The following is a 21,223-nucleotide window of genomic DNA, read 5'->3' as shown; positions in this document are numbered from 1 at the left end:
ACGTGAGCTTGGATGGAGCCCTCGACCGTGTGTTTAGTGGTGCAGCCAGACTTAAGCAGGCATCTGGGACGTTGCTGGGGGTTATAGAGGCGGGAAACCTACATGATGTTTGGCGCATTCAACATCCAGGGGTAAAAGAAAGCACCTTTGTATCCTCTGTACATGGGACGTGGTCCCGCATAGACTTTTGACTTGTTACCGAGGCTGTTTGTACATGGGCAGTGAAGGTTAGTCACATGGCACGAACACTCTGATCACTCTCCGATGATCCTAGAATTGCAGCTACCAACTTGTGAGTGGCCACCTTTTACGTGGCGGCTGCAACCATCTTCGCTTACTGACCCTGTTTTCAGACAGACTATTGGGGAGGTGATCCGTAATTTTCTTAGGGACAAGTAAGGCTCAGTTGAAAGCACTGGAGTGCTGTGGGAAGCATTTAAGGTGACGATTAGGGGCACTTGTATAGGTGCACAGGCGGGAGTGTTGCGGGATATTATTTGTAGGATTCATAAGCTAGCAGCGGATATCTCTACATTAGAACGGGAGTATGATAAGTCCCTTTCTCCTGCCACGTTAGCTGCAATACGGGATCTTGTTACGTAACATCATGATACGGTGGATCAGGAGATGTTACACAGATCCAGGCGCACTATATCTCGTTACTATGGAGAGGGGGGGTCGCCCGGGCAGGTCCCAGGCCCAGAAACTGGCTGCACCACACAGCCAGGCCTGTGTTACTGAGTGGCTGGATGAGGACGGAGTTGCTCATTACACAACTCACGAGATTAGTGATATTATTATTAGTTATTAAACTAAACTCTATGCGAAGGGGGCGACTGTGCCGACAACAGAAATACATTCCTATCTTGATGTGGCCCTGGGGTGGCTATCTCGTGAACACAGGGAATACATCACACAGACTTTTGATATCGAAGACGTTAAGTTAGTCATAATGTCTCTTCCCACCTGTAAAGCTGCGGGGCTGGACGGGCTCCCCAGCAAGTTCTATAAAGCTTATGTGGATGATTTGGCCCCTTGGCTGCTGGATGTGTATGCGGAAGCATACGATATGGGAATACTCCCACCCTCCCTCAAAGAAGCGCTACTGGTGACACTCTTGAAGCCTGGTAAGGCTGCCAATCGTTGCGACTCCTATAGGCCTCTTTCAATCATCAATATAGATGCCAAGATATTGGCAAAAAAGATAGCCAACAGGCTTCTGCCCCTTGTCCCCCTTCTGGTTTTGCCGGACCAATTGGGTTTCGTGACAGCTAGATACTGCGCATAACTTGCGCATGATGTTCTACACATTGCATTATTTTGACCATGATTTCCAGGCGGTCGCTGTGTTATTAGACGCAGCAAAGGCCTTTGATTCCCTTCAGTGGGATTATGTTTACTGTCTAAACTAGAATGGGTCTTCCTCCATTTTTTTTGCAGTGGATTAGGGTGCTGTATACGGAACCCCTGGCGCGAGTACGCATTAATGGTTGGGTGTCATCAGCGTTTCCCATGGCGCGCAGCATGCGTCATGGTTGCCCCATGTCGCCAATGCACTTCGCGTTGGAGCCGTTGGCCTGTAAACTTAGACAGCGGCATGCTGCTGCTGCGTTGCGCTTTCGTCAGCGGCCACTTGTGGTCTCACTCCACGCAGATGATATGCTGCTGTATGTGAGGGAACCTGCCACCTTTCTACCGGCACTTCTCCGGGAGTATGTTAAGTTTGAGAGGTATTCTGGCCTGGGGATTAATTGGTCGAAGTCTTCTGTGTTTCTTCTCACGACGGGAACACTGGAGGTAGAGATTGACTTACCGCTGGCGTGCACTCAGGACCCGGTGAAGTATCTGGGAATATGGTTGCACAGAGATCCAGATCGGGTGATGTCTGAGAACTATGGCTGAGCGCTCACACTGATCACTGAGCAGATGGAGCGGTGGACCCGCTTGCCTCTCTTGTTGGCAGATCGAATCGCTGTCATTAAAATGACTATCTTGCCCAAACTACTTTATCTTTTTGTAAATATCTCAATTAGACTGAATATCGCACTGTTCTGTGCCCTTCAGTCTGTATTGCTTACATTCGCATGGGGTGGAAAGAAACCCAGATGAAGTTGGGATGTCTTGGTTCAACCATTCAACCGTGGTGGGTTCAGGATGCCTGATTTAAGGCTATATTATCTCTGCGCTCAAGCGCAATGTGCACATTATTGGCATTTCCCGCAGCGATTTCAACCTCACACGGCGATAGTCGGATGCCGTTCTCCCACTGCAGGCGGCGACCCTATCGGGGGGGATGGGCGGCTCCAGGACCAAAATAAACCCAGCACTGTGCGGCATGGAGGGCCTTAGCTAAAAGGTCCCAGCTTACCTATCTGTATGCCCCTTTGCTGCCACTGGCTGCACACCCTGATATCTTGGCAGCTCGGTACAAAACTGCATTGTGGGAGCTGGCTGCTGCCGGAATCACTACACTGGGGGACTTGTATAAACAGGGTCAGTTTCGATCGCTGCAGGACGTACAGGGGTATCGGAGTAGTAGATTTATGCTAGGGTTCATATATGTCAGGGTGCTGCAAGCGATTAAGGATATCTATCCGGCTTTTCCAGCTAAACCTAGAACGTTGCGAGCACTGCAGGCGGTGCTGACAGGAACGGAGAGAAAGGGCCTAATTACCAGGCTCTATAATGCCTCGCAAAGGGAAAATGAGCCAGGGGAACACCCTTCCTATTTGAAGTGGAGTGTGGCGCTGGGATCTATATTAACGCCGAACGGTGGCAAACTTGCTGTGCACTAACCAGGCGCCTCACATCGAATTGCAATCACCGCATGATCCACTTTGTTTTTAGACCAATTATATTATACCGCAAGGGTGGGGAATTCCTATCTCCCGACGCCCGAGACATCTAGATTTCTTACAAGGGCAAGAGGTTTTAATTTCTAACTTGTCCAAAGGACAAGTAGACAGGCTTACGGTAATCTGATACACAGCAGTTTAACCCTTTTGGTCACAGCCAGTTAATAAGGAGCTCTGAGCAATTCATTGGCAGTGAAAGGGTCAATTCAAAAGCTGGGGCCTGCACTTTAATTTCACCAGAGCAGAACAACAACATGATTGAGCTGAGCTCAAAGCTGCAGCTCCATTTAAAACATCAACAGCACTGTCAGGTAAGAGTCATTTTGCTTTCTCCCCGAGGCTTCTAGGCCATCCTCTGGGCCTTTTCTTTTCTTCGAGCATAAGATGCAGCTCCAGAACACTCACATCACTGGAATGTAAGAGGCTAGGCCTCTTGGCTCATGCTCTGACTTTAACCTTGTGACTCCCTGCCTTTTATTCTGTGCTTCACCCTTCGGCCTCAAATCGGCCCCAAGATCCCTCCTGCCTTCGCCTCGGGGGGGGGGGGGGGCTACAGTAAAGCCCATGCTTTCTCTTCTCTTGCAGCCCCTGCACAACCCTCCTTTGCACTTTGCCTTTCCTGTGCACCTTATGTTTCACCCAGTGCCTGTACTTGCTAACCCCGCTCCCCTTGGCCTCTCATATCTTACCTCATCCAGGGCTTACATTAAAGCTCATTAGTTTACCCATGGGGAATTCATGCAATCCTCAGGCGCACCCTAATTTCTCTCCTTGCACTGGGCCTCTCCTCTCACTTTGTGCTTGCACCAGGGGCATTTGCACACGCCACTGTAGCAAACAGCAGCTGTGGAGTTCTTGATGGGCCTCTTCTTTCTGCAGTTCCAGACAAAGGTTCATAATTTACTTGAAAGGGTTGATGGATATATACATGGATGGATATAAGGATGGATGGATGAGTGAAAGGATGGATGGATGAGTGAAAGGATGGATGGATGAGTGAAAGGATGGATGGATGGATGAGTGCAAGGGTGAATGGATGGATGTGTTGAAAGTGGATAGATGTGTGTGGATGGATGAGTGAAAGGGTGAATGGATGGGGTGAAAGTGGATGGATGAGTGAAAGGATGGATGGTTGAATGAAAGGGTGGATTAATGGATGAGAGAGAGAGTGTGAAAGGGTGAATGGATGGGGTGAAAGTGGATGGATGGGTGGATGGATGGAAGGATGGATGGCTGGGTGGATGTGAAGATTGATTGATTGATGGGTGGGTGGAAGGATGTGAAGATTGGTGGGTGGAAGGATGTGAAGATTGATGGGTGGGTGGAAGGAAGAATGTGAAGATTGATGGGTGGGTGGAAGGATGAGTCCAACGGTGGATGGATGGATGAGTCAAAGGGTGGATGGATGGATTTGAGTGAAAGGGTGGATGGATTTGAGTGAAAGATGGAAGAGCAAAAGGATGGATGAATGGAGGGATGAGTAAAAGGGTGGATGGATTTGAGTGAAAAGGAGGGTGATGGGGTGAAAGACGGAAGTGCAAAAGGATGAATGGTGGGATGAGTGATAGGGGGGATGGAGGAGTGAAAGATGGAAGAGCACAAGGATGGCTGGATGGAGGTATGAGTGAAAGAGTGGATGGATATGAGTGAAAAGGTGGATGGAGGGGGTGAAAGTGGATGAATGGGTGAGTGAAAGGATGGATGGATGAGTGGAAGGAGGGATGGATGAGTTTGAATGATAGATTTGGAGCTGGAAGGAAAGGTTTGGCAGGGGTGTTGTGAACCACTTGCTTTAGCAGCTACAGCGGGGATAGGATAGGATAGGATAGGATCATCACTTATAAAGCGCGAACGAATGCCGAGGCGTCTTGGCGCTAGTCCATAGAGAGAGATCGCTCCAACTAACCCCTAGTCGTATCAAACAGCCGTGTTTTTATCAGTTTTCTGAAAGCTTGGTGATTCTCCGTAAGTTTAACAAAGCCAGGGAGCTCATTCCACAGGCAAGCCGCCTGAAAGGAAAAAGCTCTACCACCCCATCTGGCTTTTCTGACACGATTCAGTTTCAGCAAGCTTTGCGTAGATGACCTCAGTGTCCGCCCCGGGAGATATGGGCTGAAGAGCTTCTGAACTTCCAGAGCTCCCCCCCCAAAGACCGCCTTATGGACTAGGCATAACGCCTTGAACTCTATACGCTGCTAAACTGGGAGCCAGTGCAGCGCTTCAATTCCCTTGGCAACAGACTGGTCCCTGGGTACATCCAACAGGAGTCTAGCTGCCGCATTCTGCAGGATCTGCAGTCTTTTAAGCAAGGTCTTATTCAATCCTAGCAGTACTGCGTTACAATAGTCCATTTTGGACAGCACTAAAGCTACCACCACATTCCTGCGAAGATCTGGATTAATAAAAGGGAAAATCTTCCGCAATATCCTGATTAAGTAAAAACAGGAGGAGGCAAGGTTGTTGACATGTGCAGAGAAATTAAGTTGGTTGTCGAATACCACTCCCAGATTTCTGACCTTGAGCACAGGACAGGGACATTCACCTGCCTCCGCCGGCCACCAGGAGCTATTCCATACCGGACTTCCCGGACCGAATTCCATTATTTCCGTTTTCTCTGTATTGATCTTAAGGAAGTTTTCTCGCATCCATCTCATGATTACGGACATACAGCTATGAAACTTGTTAGCCGTGTCATTTGATTCTTCACCAGCCGAGACTATAAGCTGTGAATCATCAGCGTAGGAGATTACAGTAAAGCCCTGAGCCTTAATAAGCTTGGCCAAGGGGGCTACATAAATGTTGAAGAGCGTGGGGGACAAAGAGGAGCCTTGTGGCACACCACATGGTAGATGGAACGGGTCTGACTGTAGGCCGTCCCATGACAGGCTGTTATCTCTGCCATCCAAAAAGGAGGCTAGCAGTGCCAATGCCCTTCCCTGGACCCCAAACTCCTGAAGCCTTCGAAGCAACACCTTGTGATTAACGGTATCGAAGGCAGCCGAGAGGTCCAACATCACCAATACTGCTCGACCTCCGCGGTCTACTATAGCCCGTACATTTTCTGCTGCAATCAACAATGCTGACTCCGTGGAGTGCTGGGCACGGAAGCCGTGCTGAGATGAGTCAAGCAGATCGTGGGCTACCAAGTGTGCCGTAAGGGCACGATTTAGTTCTTTCTCCAGGATCTTCGCCCCCATGGGCAGGGCAGAGATTGGACGATAGTTTTTCAAGACGAGAGGGTCTAATGTCGCTTTTTTTTAATAAAGGTTTAATTATTGCCCTCTTCCAGCAAGACGGATAGCGCCCAGATTGCATTGCTGTGTTAATTACCTGGGACAGTTCCTCCGCTATCAAGTCAGCAGCCAAGTGGACCACTGATGGGGGACAAGGATCCAGAGGTGATCCTGAGTTTGTTGAGAGGATCAACCTCTGAGTTTCCTCCACCGTAATTGAGGCAAACTCACTGAGTCCTGTGTCGTTCCTCGTGCCCAAATCCGGCCCTACCTTTCCCTTTCCTAGGCTGTAACACAAGCTGCTGAACTCATTATATATGACCTGGACCTTCTCTTGGAAAAATACTGCCAACTTTTGGCACATTTCTTGGTCCGGTCGATAGTTGCTGTCCTGGGGAGGTTTAGCCAGCACTGTTATAGTTCTAAACAGCTCCTTGGCCGAGTTGCCGGCATCCCTGATTTTGGCAGAAAAATAAGCACTCTTGGCTGCCACTATCGCATGCTTGTAGGCTGCAAGGGTGCTATTATAATGTGCTTTGCCCTCCACGCTATAATCCTTTCTCCACGACCGCTCCGCCCTTCTACATGTGGCCTTCAAGGTCTTGAGCTCAGCGTTGTACCAAGATGCACTTGGTTTAGTTCTCCTAGTACCCAGTAACTTCTGAGGGGCTACCCTTTCCACCGCCGACTCCAGCCACTCCCTGAAGTACAGTGCCGCCTCGGAACTATCATTAGTATGGACAGGACGTGACCCGGCCAATATAGGGAGTAGTTTTTCAGCAGTCACCTGAGACCATAGTCTGATCATACGATTCTCTACTCTGTGACCTGAGGAAATAGCTGATATCCCGGTCATGATAGTGAAATTTACTACCTTATGATCAGACCAGGGAATCGCCATGATATTGACCACTTTCACGGCCATATTATTAATAAATATGCCATCTAGGGTATGTCCACCACTGTGCGTGGGACTAGTAACTATTTGGTTAAAATCCAGCGCCGCTAAACTTTCAGTTAACGTGGCAACCTCGGATTGATTCGGGAGTTCTAAATGATAATTGAAATCGCCCAAAATCATAAACGGATGATAATCCACTCGAGACTCTAAGCAATGCATAAGCAGACCTGGGAAGGTGGACTTAGGACCTGGTGGACGATAAACTAAAATCCCGCGGAAGTTATACATATTGGCCACGTAAATATTGAAAAACATCGCTTCCGCGGCAAGGTCCATGTGTGTTTCCACCCGAATTTTCAGCTGTGATAGATGAACAACAGCTATTCCCCCCCCTTTCTTCTCACCTCTATCTTGGGAAGAGACAACATACCCACTCGGTAAGGCAGTGTTCCAGTCAGGACCGGACGCCTCATCCGACCATGTTTCAGTTAAAAAAACTAAGTCATACGCACCACTTTCTATCAGATCATGAATTTGGTAAGTATGCTTATGCAGCGACCGGACATTCACCAGAGCACAGCTAAGCGACTGGAGTGGGTGGCCTTTCATCAAGGGGGGGGGGCATTGCTTTACTCTCAGTCCTGAACTCTCCGGCTTTCTGGCTGGTCTGTGGGGACCTCCCGTCGTCCTTCCTGATGTTGTTCCAAACCTGGCCCTCACATTTGGGGCAGGATTTTAACCATGAATCCCTCTGATTAGGATCCCAATTGTGGGGTCTACATACAGAGTTATCCATATCAAACAGCTCCTCTCTGCTATACAAATGCAAATCGCGAGGGGCAGGGGTCCTGGCGCTGGGCGTGGATCGGGCGCGGACGGGCGCAGACGGGCTTGCCTTTGGCGCGCCTTCGGCGCGCCTTCGGCGCGCCCGCTGCGCGACCGTCCCAGCGCCGTTTTTATCGTGCCGAGAATCACGCCCCTAACTGACACGTCAATCCCAGGTGCAATGCGGGCCCGCCTACAGCCGGGTCCGCTTGGGTCGAGTGTCGGTGATTAGCGGGGAGAAGCATACAAGAAGAGCATTCCCAGTAAGAGTACTCGCGTGCAAATAGGCAATGTGCAAAAATGCGAAGCTAATTCCCACAATGTTAGAACATAAGTAGACGTTTTTAAAAAACACACATCAACAAATATTCATTTAAAATCGGCGCAGGAATATCGTTTCAGTAAACAGCAGTCTTAATAAAACACCAGAGTAGACTAAAGGCCAAGCAGAGGTACTCTCTACGAACCGCTGCGCGACCGTCCCAGCGCCGTTTTTATCGTGCCGAGAATCACGCCCCTAACTGACACGTCAATCCCAGGTGCAATGCGGGCCCGCCTACAGCCGGGTCCGCTTGGGTCGAGTGTCGGTGATTAGCGGGGAGAAGCATACAAGAAGAGCATTCCCGGTAAGAGTACTCGCGTGCAAATAGGCAATGTGCAAAAATGCGAAGCTAATTCCCACAATGTTAGAACATAAGTAGACGTTTTTAAAAAACACACATCAACAAATATTCATTTAAAATCAGCGCAGGAATATCGTTTCAGTAAACAGCAGTCTTAATAAAACACCAGAGTAGACTAAAGGCCAAGCAGAGGTACTCTCTACGAACCGCTGCGCGACCGTCCCAGCGCCGTTTTTATCGTGCCGAGAATCACGCCCGGGGTGGAGCTCTTGATGAGCCTCTTCTATCTGGAGCTCGGCAGACAAAAGCCCATAATTAACGTGTAAGGATGAGTGAGTGAAAGGATGGATGTGAGTGAAAGGGTGGATGTGAGTGAAAGGGTGGATGAGTGACAGGGATGTTGGATGGACGATGGATGTGTTGATGAAGGAAAGGGTGAAAAGATAGATGGGTTGCAAGGTGGATGGATCAGTAAGCGAAAAGATGGATGAGTGAAAGGATAAATTGATGGATGAGTGGAAGGATGGATGAGTGAAAGGGTAAATTGATGGATGAGAGGAAGAATGGGTGAGCGAAAAGATGGACGGACGGATGGATGGATGGATGGCTATGTTTGGGTAGATTTGGATATGGATGGGCGGATGGATGGATTGACAAGCAGAATGGTGAAAGGCTGATTAAAGAATGAATGGAAGCTAATGTAAAGGTGAAATATTAGATATCAGTGGGTGAATGAAAGGATAAATGTGTAGGTCTGCAGAAAAGAGGCAAAATACGGAAATCACTAGTTTTCAAATCCTTCTATACTATGAGCCTGACATAACCAGAGAGGCTATTATCCGAGCTCTTCTATAATGAGTGCTGCCATTATTTGACGGTGCACATTAATGCACCAAAGGGACAAGTGGATTTTGTACAGGACATGTAGATTTATGAAGCTACCTGTCCCATGGACAAGTAGATATTTTACTAAATTCCACACCCCTGTATACCCCACTGCAGCTTTGTAAGCTTGGGTTACGGGAAAATGCTAATTGTATGTGGTGTGGACAGGCGGATGGTTATTTTCTGCATCTGGCATGGACATGTGCGGGTGTTTTTGAGTTCTGGTCTAGGGTCATGAAGGTGTTAACTGATATTGTGCTGGAACCAGTGCAGTGTGCCCCGGAAGTGTGCCTTCTAGGTAGTGTTCAGAGTCTCAAGCCCTGTAATCGGTACATTGTGGCAGTCTCAACCCTGATGGCTAAGAGGGTGGTGGCACAGAACTGGGGGACAAAGTCTATTCCTACTGTTAAAAATGGATTAGTGATTTACTTTGGGGGCCTACGCTGAGGAAATACCTGAGGCTTCTCATCCTAAAGATTTGTGGGCCCCGCTTACTGTATATTTGTTAAGCCACCCGGACTTGTGATACTGTGTGGTTCGTTATGTAATACACTAATGTGTTTGTGATGCTCAGATTCCTCCAATTGTATGATGTAATATCTTTGACGTGCCGAGGTGGGGGGGGGTTTGATTAAGTTGGGGATTGGTGCGCTGTTTAGTGCATCCCTTTGTACTATCACATGTATCTCTTAAAAATCTAATAAACAGATTTAAAAATAAATAAATAAATTGTTGGTTTGTATTTTTGTTTTCAATTTCAATGTTTCTAAGTGATCGGTTTGGATCAGGATTTATATCCTATGTGCAAGACATTCATTACAGGAGAGTACTGGATCCCATGTGCTGTAGCTAGAAATGATTACAATCACTTCTGAGAAGTATAAACCAAGATTCTTCGCCCCCCCCCCCCCCCCCCCAACCAAAAAAAAAAAAAAAAAAAACAACTGCAGGTCACTCCTCAGCTCAATTCACTGGGAGAAAACGTTTATATTTACACCAAAAACCTGCCTATCAAACACCAATATAAGTTCCATCAACTTTGTTTGGCCTTTTTAAAATTCTAAACAAGTTAATCCTGTTGTGTATGAGTTTGTCCTGGTTCGAACAATGAAGATCAGGTCTTCCATATGTCCTTATTTAAATTAATGCCACCTAAAGTACAATTTCATCCTCCACTGATATTTGTACATGAATTTCTTGAATATTAAGTCAAACGTCCTAATGACTCTTGCTGGCAGAGAGGTGAGTTGTGGTATTTAGTAGCCTGGAAAGGCTTTGGGGCACAAAACGACTCATGGGAGTCATTCTCTTGTTTACATGGTCTAAAATTGCCGCATGTCATGCGTTGCGAGCCAACAATCACACTTCTTCTTGCACGCTGTCCTTAAATATGCAAGGCTATGTATAGTGTTATCATGACTTTTTGGGTATCTTGCGCCACACTTCATTGCCCTTGCTCACAAAGTATCGCAGTTACCCTTTCTATTAACCTTTGACCCAGTTATTGAGCATTTTCAGATGACGTATTATTTACTTTCCAGGACGGACCAAATCCTGGTTTTAAATTGTCAATTTCTGAAAGCTTTGATGAATTAATATTCATTGTTTTGTATTACTGTGGTTTATTCTAAAGTTTGTAAAACCAAACAGTAAATGCTGAGTTGAAAAAAAGAGGCTATTACTGTATTATGTCATGTTCAATATCTACCTATGGTCTATCCTTCACAACATGAAAGTAATCTGAAGAACTGATAGTGACCATAATGCCCTTTTTGTCCCTGAAAGGCGATCACTTCCTTAACGTGCATACAGTAAACCGATCGCTCCTTTCAGATCCACGCCCCGCACTACCTGTCCAGTATCTATCCCCTCAGCAGTGGTGTCCCTCAGGGCTCTGCTCTGAGCCCCACGTTGTTTAACGTGTACGTCTGTCCTCTAGCCCTCTCGGCCAAAGCTTGGCAGATCAATATGATATCATACGCGGATGACACGCAATTGATATTCACTTTCACCAATAACCCAGCCCAAGACCAACAGAAATTTTGTGAAGATGTCCTGGCCATCTCCAACTGGATGGCGGATAACTATCTTCAACTTAACTCCTCAAAAACGAAGGTGCTTCTGGTAGGCCGGGACACTCATAAATGGGACTACCAGTGGTGGCCTGCTACACTGGGCACTCCCCACTCCCTCCCCCCCACCCGACCGAAAAGAGCAGTTAATAATCTAGGAGTCCTGATGGACAACTCCCTCTCTTTCGAACTTCACGCCAAAAAAGTGGCTGGTTCATGCTTTGGCCACCTATGGGTTTTTTCGATGTTTCCACCTGTCAGGTGATTATTCAATCGGTGGTGCTGTCATGTTTCGATTACTGCAATGGACTGTTACTTGGCGTAAACTATCACGAAGAGACTTCAAAGGGCACTGAATGCGGCTGCCTGTATTCTGTTTGCCCTCCCTAAGCATTGCCATACCTCCCATCTCCTGCACTACCTACACTGGCTGCCTATCGAACAGAGAATTCAGTTCAAAACTCTCTGCACCACCCATAAGATCTTACACGACCTGGGCCCCCAGATACTGCAGGAGCTCTGTACACGATATGTCCCAACGCGAGCATTGTGCTCAGCAGACCTGCATTTGGCCTGCACTCCTAGGGTATGTAGGAGTAGAGCTGGCGTGCGCTCTTTTAGGTCCTTGGCCCCAGCCCTATGGAACTCTATTCCTCTCACGGCACGTAGCACACACGATCACTGGGCATTTAGAAAACCGATCAAAACCTGGTTGTTTTCATCCATCTACCGCACGCTATGTATGCATGCTGCGCCCTTGTTCCCTGGTCTTTCAGACACAGACTATACCTGGCTGTATTTCCATCTAGCTAGCATCACTTTCCCTGGTCTCCCGCCCGCTGGCGCAGGGACGCCCCGATGTTGGAGTAGCCATGCGCTATATAAGTACAGATAACATAACATCTGATATTCTCCTGACGACTTCAAATAATAGTTGATGTGTTAAATGGCCAACCATTCAGGCAAACCGAAAGACCGTTGCACGTAAATATGGAACCAAAGTGGCTGTCTTTGGGCCGTAGAAAAACCTTCTAATGAATGAGATTCCAATTAGTAGCATTCATCGCTTTCTAATTGTCTCCCTAAGGTTTTTTGTTCGACATGGATTACAATGCACAGCTACATAATAGCAAAAAACACCATGGTTGACAAAAAATATTAAGAGCTAAGCTAAAATTGCTCCAGGCAGTCAAGTGTCATGACAAGGTTGCTATCACTGAGGCCAGGTTGGAGTATACGTCAACACAGACTTTAATCAAGAAAAAATGGGAAGAAGTAACTGCCAGGATCTTTAGGAAGAAGTTAAGAAGTATGGTAAAAAGTCATCTGGCATATCTTTGTGCTTAGCAGACTGCATGAAAATGGCTATATGGAGTTTTATATTCAACCTACTGTATGGTCCAGCACTTTGCAGACCTTTGTTCTCAATCCCACTTGATTATCTCATCCCCACAAGTAACTGCCATAGAACCCATTATGAAAACTGATTGCCGGGCTAATAACATTCCCACTTTAAAAATGACTCTGCTGGACACTAATAATGCTATTGAGACCTTTAAAAATGGGAAAGTCCCTTGGACAGATCAGATTACTGGTGACCTTTAGCATTTAAAACACTTGATATGGGCGCCTTATATTAATTTATTATCAAATGCCATTTTGGCTGGTGCCGATATCCCTAAGACTTGGAAAGAGCAGAAATTTGCCCCATTTACAAATAGGTGAGAAGGATAACCAGAGGGCATTATAGACCTATAGGCTTATTTGACTACCCACAAAAAATCTTCTGTATACAGATCTTAGATAGACTGCAGGAGTCAGATACTTTGAGAAGCTTACAGGTGGGATTCAGAACCAAGGTTAGCATAGTAGGTCAGGTCTTTCGTTTTGTATTATTGTATTGGAAATATGTGAGAGCATTTGTATATAGCCTTTGTGGATTTGAGGCCGATCCATGATGTGGAAAGTTTTCAAATGCATGGGTATACCAGATAACCTATTGGCCATATTAATACACCTACAGACTGATAATTAAGCCCAATTTCATAGAGACATCTAGCCACAGATTCCTTAGCTTTGAAATCTCCCCAGGCTCCAGACTGAATCCGTAACAAGTTTCAGCAATACTTCTGCTCGTCGGCAGAGGGTGTTGTGCAACTCCATAGTGAAGTCGACCAGCGGTTGTTACAGAGTCTATATATGCCCCTTCCTGACACCCTGGGGTCAGCCATAGACCCTCACTCTATGGGTAAGTGGTGCCTGGGAGAGCACCATGACTCTGAAGAGTGCGACTCCTGTCGTCAACTTTGCCCGAAGGTGTTGCTGGAACATCCTATGAAGCTTGTAGCGGCACGGATGTTGCAGTCTTAAAATACTTCCCGTCGATCTTTGGTCCCCCTTCACGCTCCACGGACTGCTTGGGGTCCACCCCAGGAGCCGTTCCCATGGACGTCACTCTCCATCGAAGTCCCAAAGTAAGTCAAGATGCAAGTGGTCAGAGTCGCGGCATCCCTCAAACTCGCTGCGTACAGCCTCCTACTCCCATGCCTTCTCCTGATCTTCCGTTGAAGAGTCGGTGCGCAAGTCTACCCTGCGCCTCCCTAACTTCCCTGGAGCTGAGGTGACTCTGACCCAGATGCGAGAATGCTATAATTCCTTTCATAATATCTTTGGGTCTTCAACTTCCCCTGGAGCGCCTTTGAGCCCAAGTAGGTGCAAGGAGCTGTGACTGTGTCCATGCCGGCTAGTTCGCCATCGGCCTCAGTTTGGCCTTCTGATTCCATAGTCCTATCCGTTTCGACACCGATGCACACCCCTTCAGGGTTCCCACCTTCAGCGCCTGGGTCCGATCAGCCGACTCGGGCGACCACGCGGGCAGTGCTGATCGACGCTACTTCCCCTTTCTGAACCCGAGCCGTCGGAGCCAGAAGGCATCAGATTCAGTGCCAGTGGTGCCCCCTGTCTCAGACATCATCCCTATGCTCTCTGTGGCGTCCCAACCTGTTTTTACTAAAGAGGAACACGATTTTGGAGGTTATGGAGTGGGTTTGGGGTTTCTACGCCCAGCCTCCTATGGAGGATAACTGGCTGGCTGAGCTGGGTGAAGCTAGTGGCTTGAAGTCTTCCCCAGCCTCGGGTCTCCATTCCTGCCCTTGCTACAGAGGCGAGCTCCTCTCTTGCCTACATGCAGAGGTGGGTTTCTGTGGTTTTGGATTTGACACTTCCTTCTGTGGAAATGACTACTGATCGTTTACTTGGCATCCTCCATCGGGGCCAAACTGGGGTAGAGCCGATGCTTCCCTATAGTGAAGCCCTAGATGAAATTTTGTTGGGGGCTTGGGCTAAACCCAATACAGGGGCCCCTGTGGATCACTCAATTTCTCACAGACACCACACTGCCCCCAGTGATCCGGCATGTCTCCTCCAATATCCTACTCCTCACAGTTTTGTGGTACAGGCTGCTTCGGACTACCATGATCACAACTCTCCAGAAGACTACAAACTTGTGGCAGGCATATTTTCTCCTCCACCAGTTCTGCAATGGGATCCCTTTATACTTCTTGCGTTCTCTGATGCTTTTCCCATATGTTGTGAGATTCATTGGCATGCCTGCTGCCCTTGCTTCCAGATGAGAACCAGAACGATATTGCCCAGTTAATTTGGGATGGGCAACAAGAAGCTAAATTGATCATTCGATGTGGTATGGATACCACTGACTCAGCAGGCCATGCCATGGCCTGGCCTCTTCACTTGCACTACGTCACTATGCGTTTGGGTTTCCGGAGGTTTTTCAGGCCACCTTGATTGACATGCCCAATGATGGCGCCCGTCTATTCAACCCCCATGCCGACTCTGCATTAAACAGGTTTCGGGGCAGAACAAACTCCTAACTCTGTTTACTCTGTACGTCTTCTGTCACAATTGCTCTGCGCCTGACCGCATATGCAAACGGGGCGGAACAAGTCTGGAATAGAGGTGGGTAAGGAAGAGTGTTTCGGGTCCTAGTGCACGCGTTCGTGTCTTCCGGCCCTGCCCTTTGACTCACCTGTTTGCTTTCGGGTCACCTCTGCGGTCGATGACGGCGTTCGGTGTCAGGCCGCGGTTTTCTCTTTTCCTCAAATTTTGTCTCCATCGTGGCTGGCCTCGCTGTGCTTAGAGGATCATATCCTGCAAAAAAGGAAAGAAACAATTTAAATAATCAAAACAAGAGAGGCAGGACTGGGACTTTTGTCAGGTCCAGCACACAGGCCCCTGCAGTTGTGAAAACACAGTGTGCGCAGTTCCTAAGTGGGAAGCCAGGTCGAATAGGTGCTAGGTGGAGGGGAGTTCTCCTTTTAGGAGCAAGGGCCCTCACACACCCTGAGAGGTGTCATGCTTCATCATCGGGCAACTCCTCGGGCCGGCGCAGCAATGCCCAACGGGTCGTCAAAGGGGGCTCTTCGCCGGAGATCTTCTCTTTTTAACCGATGTATGAAAATGTGTGCACCATACCCTGTGAAATTATGCGAAGAAAGAAGGCGTTAAAAGTTTGTCCTGTATACTTTACATAGACATGAAGAACATCTCTTGGGGTTTAGACCCGTCAGTAGGGTAAGTGGCGGCCCCAATTGGACCGGACATAGTACGCTCCAAGGTGTATCTTCACTGCGTGTCGATGCTCAGAGCAGCTATCAACCTACCCGGTGCCCTGTCAGTGGCGGCTCGCAAAGTGAGTGCTGCGAAGCGGGGAGGAGCAGGGTGAGGGGTAGTGGAGTCGGACATATGACCGCCAGGAGTAAAGTAAATAAATAAAACAATTTACCTTGCGCTCGCTGCATCGCCAACTCGGCGATGCAGCGAGCGCAAGGTAAATCATTTTATTTATTTATTTACTTTACTCCTGGCCGTCGTATGTCCGACTCCACTACACCCCCCACACTGCCCCCCCGGCCCCGCAGCACTCCCATTGCGAGCCGCCACTGGGCCCTGTCTATGTAAAGTATACAGGACAAACCAGGGACGTTACAATGGCCCTCAGGCTTACCCATACTGGAGGGGGGGCCCCCCTCAGCCCCTACTGATATGAGTGTGAGGGGCCCCTTCAGCATATCTTGCGGGGGGGGCCCTCTCACGTTTTGTTACACCACTGGGACAAACTTTTAATGTCTTTTTTCTCTTCACAGGGATGGTGGAAGTAGAGAATGTGTGCACGATACTCTGTGAATTTATGCAAAGATAGAAGACATTAACATTTTGTCCTGTATACTTTACATAGACAGTAATGATAGGTCAATAGGCACAGGGTATGGGGCACACATTCTCTACTTCCCGCATCTCTGTGAAGAGTAGAATTAGGTCTTCCTGGTCATGACGAAATACCATCATCCACTAGGGACTGTAACAGTTGACCTCTTTGACTCACAGTTTTTGCAGCTAAATAGACCATTATATTTATTCTACGCTCAAATCACGTTTTCATTCTTGACAAAGGGACCCTTGTATTAAAACATTTTGCTTCCTGTTTGGATCCCTTTAGTAATTTCTAATACACTTCACCTTCACCCATTCTACTCACAATTCACTACTCATCCATGCAACATATATTGGCTAAAAAGAGAAGATCTCCGGCAAAGAGCCCCCTCAAGGGTCCCGTTGGGCATTGCCGCGCCGGCCCAACGAGGAGCTGCCCGATGATGAAGCATGACGCCTCTCATGGTGTGTGAGGGCCCTTGCTCCTAAAAGCACCTATTCTACCTAGCTTCCCACTTAAGAATAATTTAAAGAATCCTAAAAGCGCCTATTCTACCTAGCCTTCAACTTTGAAATAATTTAAAGAATCCACGTATTCTTCAAAGGTGGTAAAAAGCGCTGCGCTATGTATAAAAGTACTCAGTTGTCCCTTCATTCAAAGAAAGCATGCAGCAGTCCAATTCCTTAAGCGTGAAGTATTTATTTAATACCGCGAAAATGCCCGATGCATTTCAGTGCTGGCCGCTCCTTGTTCACGGGTCAATTACGTTTCCTGTCACCATAGGTAAATAGCAGTGCACTTCTCCCAAACCTTAAAGTAGGACTACAAGATCCTAAACCTCATACTGCAATTCAGCGGCCATTTTGAAAGGGTCAATTTCTATTCACAATGTAAAACATTACATTTCTCATGCTTATTGTTGGAAACATCTGTTGACAAATTCAATGTTTTTTTAAGAATACCAAATACATGATTACATTTATACAGCCATCAGCTGTATTAACTTTATACTATGGACATAATGCTCTCAGGTTTTATATGTTTTCATATTCTTAATTCATACTTCAGATTTCATATTCATGCCCCAGTGGGCAATAAAACTCAATTACCCTCTTCATTGTCCATTATTATTACTCTCACAATTATGACCCAGTAAGCCTGTATAATGCAAATACTTGTAGCATTCAGCCCTTTTTATCACTTCAACACCCCACTTTGGAAATTGCCCAAATATTTCAGCTCTTTTGCATTCCTCCTCTACATATGATGATGGCCATGTCTCCTACGTAATACTCACAATAAAAACTCTGCTGCCTAACAGCTTATTCTAAAAGTGCTAATCGTCACTGATATACATATATATATATATTATCTACTGGCGGTCGCCAGTAGATAGTTATAGTTAGGACCGAGTTCCCATAGGAAATCTGAAAATTCTATTTTGAATAACTTTGGCACCGGTTGACGAATCCTCGCGAAATTTTCAAAACTAATGGGGCGCTCAGCTCCTACACTGAAAGTCTCGGGGTGATTCGTCAAGCGGTGGCTGAGAAAAAAGAGGGGTCCCAAAACGCGTTTTCCCCATGCATTTTCCCATAGGACCTTTAGTCGAAGGTACAGCCCGAACGGCTGAACAGAATTACTTGAAATTTGGCAAAGAGGTAGTCCTCAGGTCAGGCATGTGCCTTTTGCATATATGGTGTCAATCTGTTCAGTAGTTCCTGAGAAAATTGCAGTTAAAAGTACATAAATATCTATAGGCGCGCACAAGTGCGCGCACCATAACGTGCGCGAGCGTAATTCTGATTGGTGGTTACATGTCAGTCAACATTCGAATTGGTCGAAATCAGGAAGTGTCGGCCGCCATTTTGTGTGTTTTGTGTGTGACAGTGAAAAAGAAAGGTGGAGAACGTGAAAAGGGGGCAGGGTAGAGAGTTCCTGACCCCCTAGCCATTGTCAGGGGGTCCCTGAAGGACCCCGAAGGGTGAAAAAAAACATTTTATTTATTTTTTCAAAAAATCGTGGGGTGCGCGCACGGTGCGCGAACGGTGGCAAAAAATTCGTAAAAAACATAGATTTAAAAATCATGTGTAAGTGTTTAGATGTTGGTTGGCTCTAAAAAGAGCCGTTGTGTTCATTGAGTGTTTTTTGGTACCACATGTAAGTACCGATGCACAGTCTAAAGTTCAAGAGGAAGACTCTGTTCCCTTCATCTGTGAAATGTACACCATCTCCTCTATAAATGCCACTCAGAAGCATTGGTTCATAGTAGTTTCTGTTCCAGAATCTTCAAACACCACACCCACTCCCCTCACTATTTCTTCTTATTTGCTGGGACAAGGAGCTGAACAGCTTTTCCAGTACTTGAAAATGGCAGAACAGCAGTCTACTTCAGGGAGTGAGGAGGAGACCTGGATGCACTCAGAAGTCTGTGAAATGTACACCATCTCCTCTATAAATGGCACTCAAAAGCATTGATTCATAGTAGTTTCTGTTCCAGAATCTTCAAACACCACACCCACTCCCCTAACTATTTCTTCTTATTTCCTGGGACAAGGAGGTGAACAGCTATCAATTTTACTTGAAAATGGCAGAACAGCAGTCTTCTTCAGGGAGTGAGGAGGAGACCTGGATGCACTCTGAAGGTGTCTTTCAGTAGAATGACAATATGAAAAGAAAGGTAGTTGTAAAATGGAGGCTTACATACTTTTTTTTTTAATAAAAAGAACTCATTGGCTGTTTCACACCATTCTACACTAAAAACTAGGCTGTATGTTTACATTTTTAAAAGCATGTTTTGTATTGGTTCAGAAAAATGTGTTCCCACAGAACATTACTTTGGATTTGCTGTTAGGTTTGAAAAGTCAAGCACTCTTGCTGTTTGGATTAGAAACATTGTGTGCTGAACTTCTGACCTCTCTGCTCACACCAGTGTTCCATGATCTGTTGCTATGCTAGCATCCAGAAGTCATGTTGGGGGTAGGAATCATTTGGAAAGCGTTTAAATTTTCAACCAATAGAAATGTGTGTTTCCATTTAAAAGAAAGGTGGAGAACGTGAAAAGGGGGCAGGGTAGAGAGTTCCTGACCCCCTAGCCTTTGTCAGGGGGTCTCTGAAGGATCCCGAAAAGTGAAAAAAACATTTTATTTTTTTACAAAAAATCGCGGGGTGCGCGCACGGTGGAAAAAAATTCGAAAAAAAATAGAATTAAAAATCAAGTTTAAGTGTTTAGATGTTGGTTGGCTCTAAAAAGAGCCGTTGTGTTCATTGAGTGTTTTTTGGTACCTACAAGTAAGTACCGATGCACAGTCTAAAGTTCAAGAGGAAGACTCTGTTCCCTTCATCTGTGAAATGTACACCGTCTCCTCTATAAATGCCTTGCATGTTGTAACGCAAGTTGTTGTGGTATATAGAACCCATACCATAGTCTCTGAGGAAAGCAGAAACAGACTTATTGACGTGCTTTCTTGCTTTCTCAATCTGCGGACAATATTGGTTGGACCAGTTCCACTTTTGCCTTTGGCATATATTAGAATATACAAAGGTAGTTTGTGGAAAAAGTGACATAAATTGCACAAAGGTGTCCTTAACAAGCATTTCCAGACCTACCCCAGTTAAAGTGCCTAGGTCATTTCCACCACAGTGCACAATTATAAGTTTAGGCTGTGGGGGATGTAGAAAGGATTTTACCAAAGGCATTAATTGGTGCCACTTTAACCCTCTCTGACCAATCCATTTAATGTCTACATTTGGCAAAGCAAGGTCTTTCACAATACCTTTTTTTTCTGCATACTTTTCACTCCAGAAGACATAGCTATGACCTACAATCCACACTGTGAACATCTTTCAAGGAGAACTGGATGCACTCATAAGGTGTCTTTCAGTAGAATGGCAATATGAAAAGAAAGATAGTTGTAAAATGGAGGCTTACATACATTTTTTTAATAAAAAGAACTTATTGGCTGTTTCATACCATTCTACACTAAAAACTAGGTTGTATGTTTACATTTTTAAAAGCATGTTTTGTATTGGTTCAGAAAAATGTGTTCCCACAGAACATTACTTTGGATTTGCTGTTCGGTTTGAAAAGTCAAGCACTCTTGCTGTTTGGATTAGAAACATCGTGTGCTGAACTTCTGACCTCTCTGCTCACACCAGTGTTCCATGACCTGTTGCTATGGTAGCAGGCAGAAGTCATGTTGGGGGTAGTAATGATTTGAAAAAGGGTTGAAATTTGCAACCAATAGAAATGTGTGTTTCCATTTGAAAAAATGTGGGAAGCAATGTGATTTGAAGTTAACATGTATATGTGTGAAAAAAGAGAGGGAAAGTTTGCCATTTACTGGTTCTGGTGAGAGGTGTACAGTTCAGAGATTCTGGCTCTGATAATCTGCTGTGTGAGTGCCACATTTCTTTCTCAACTAACTACTTTTAAAGGTGAGTTATGAATTTGAGAGGGGATGTATGTGGTGTATTTTGATATAAATAATAGAAATGTGTTTCTTCTTTTAAAGTTGTGTTGTACATTTTATGTTTTGGAAGATATTTAACTGCCTTGAACTTGTAAGATATTATGGAGTATGTCTTCACCATAAGTTA

The sequence above is a fragment of the Triturus cristatus genome, chromosome 10, assembly GCF_964204655.1.
Source record: "Triturus cristatus chromosome 10, aTriCri1.1, whole genome shotgun sequence".
NCBI classification, from domain to species: domain Eukaryota; kingdom Metazoa; phylum Chordata; class Amphibia; order Caudata; family Salamandridae; genus Triturus; species Triturus cristatus.
The sequence above is the reverse complement of the archived record's forward strand: the minus strand, read 5'-3'. Positions refer to the sequence as shown.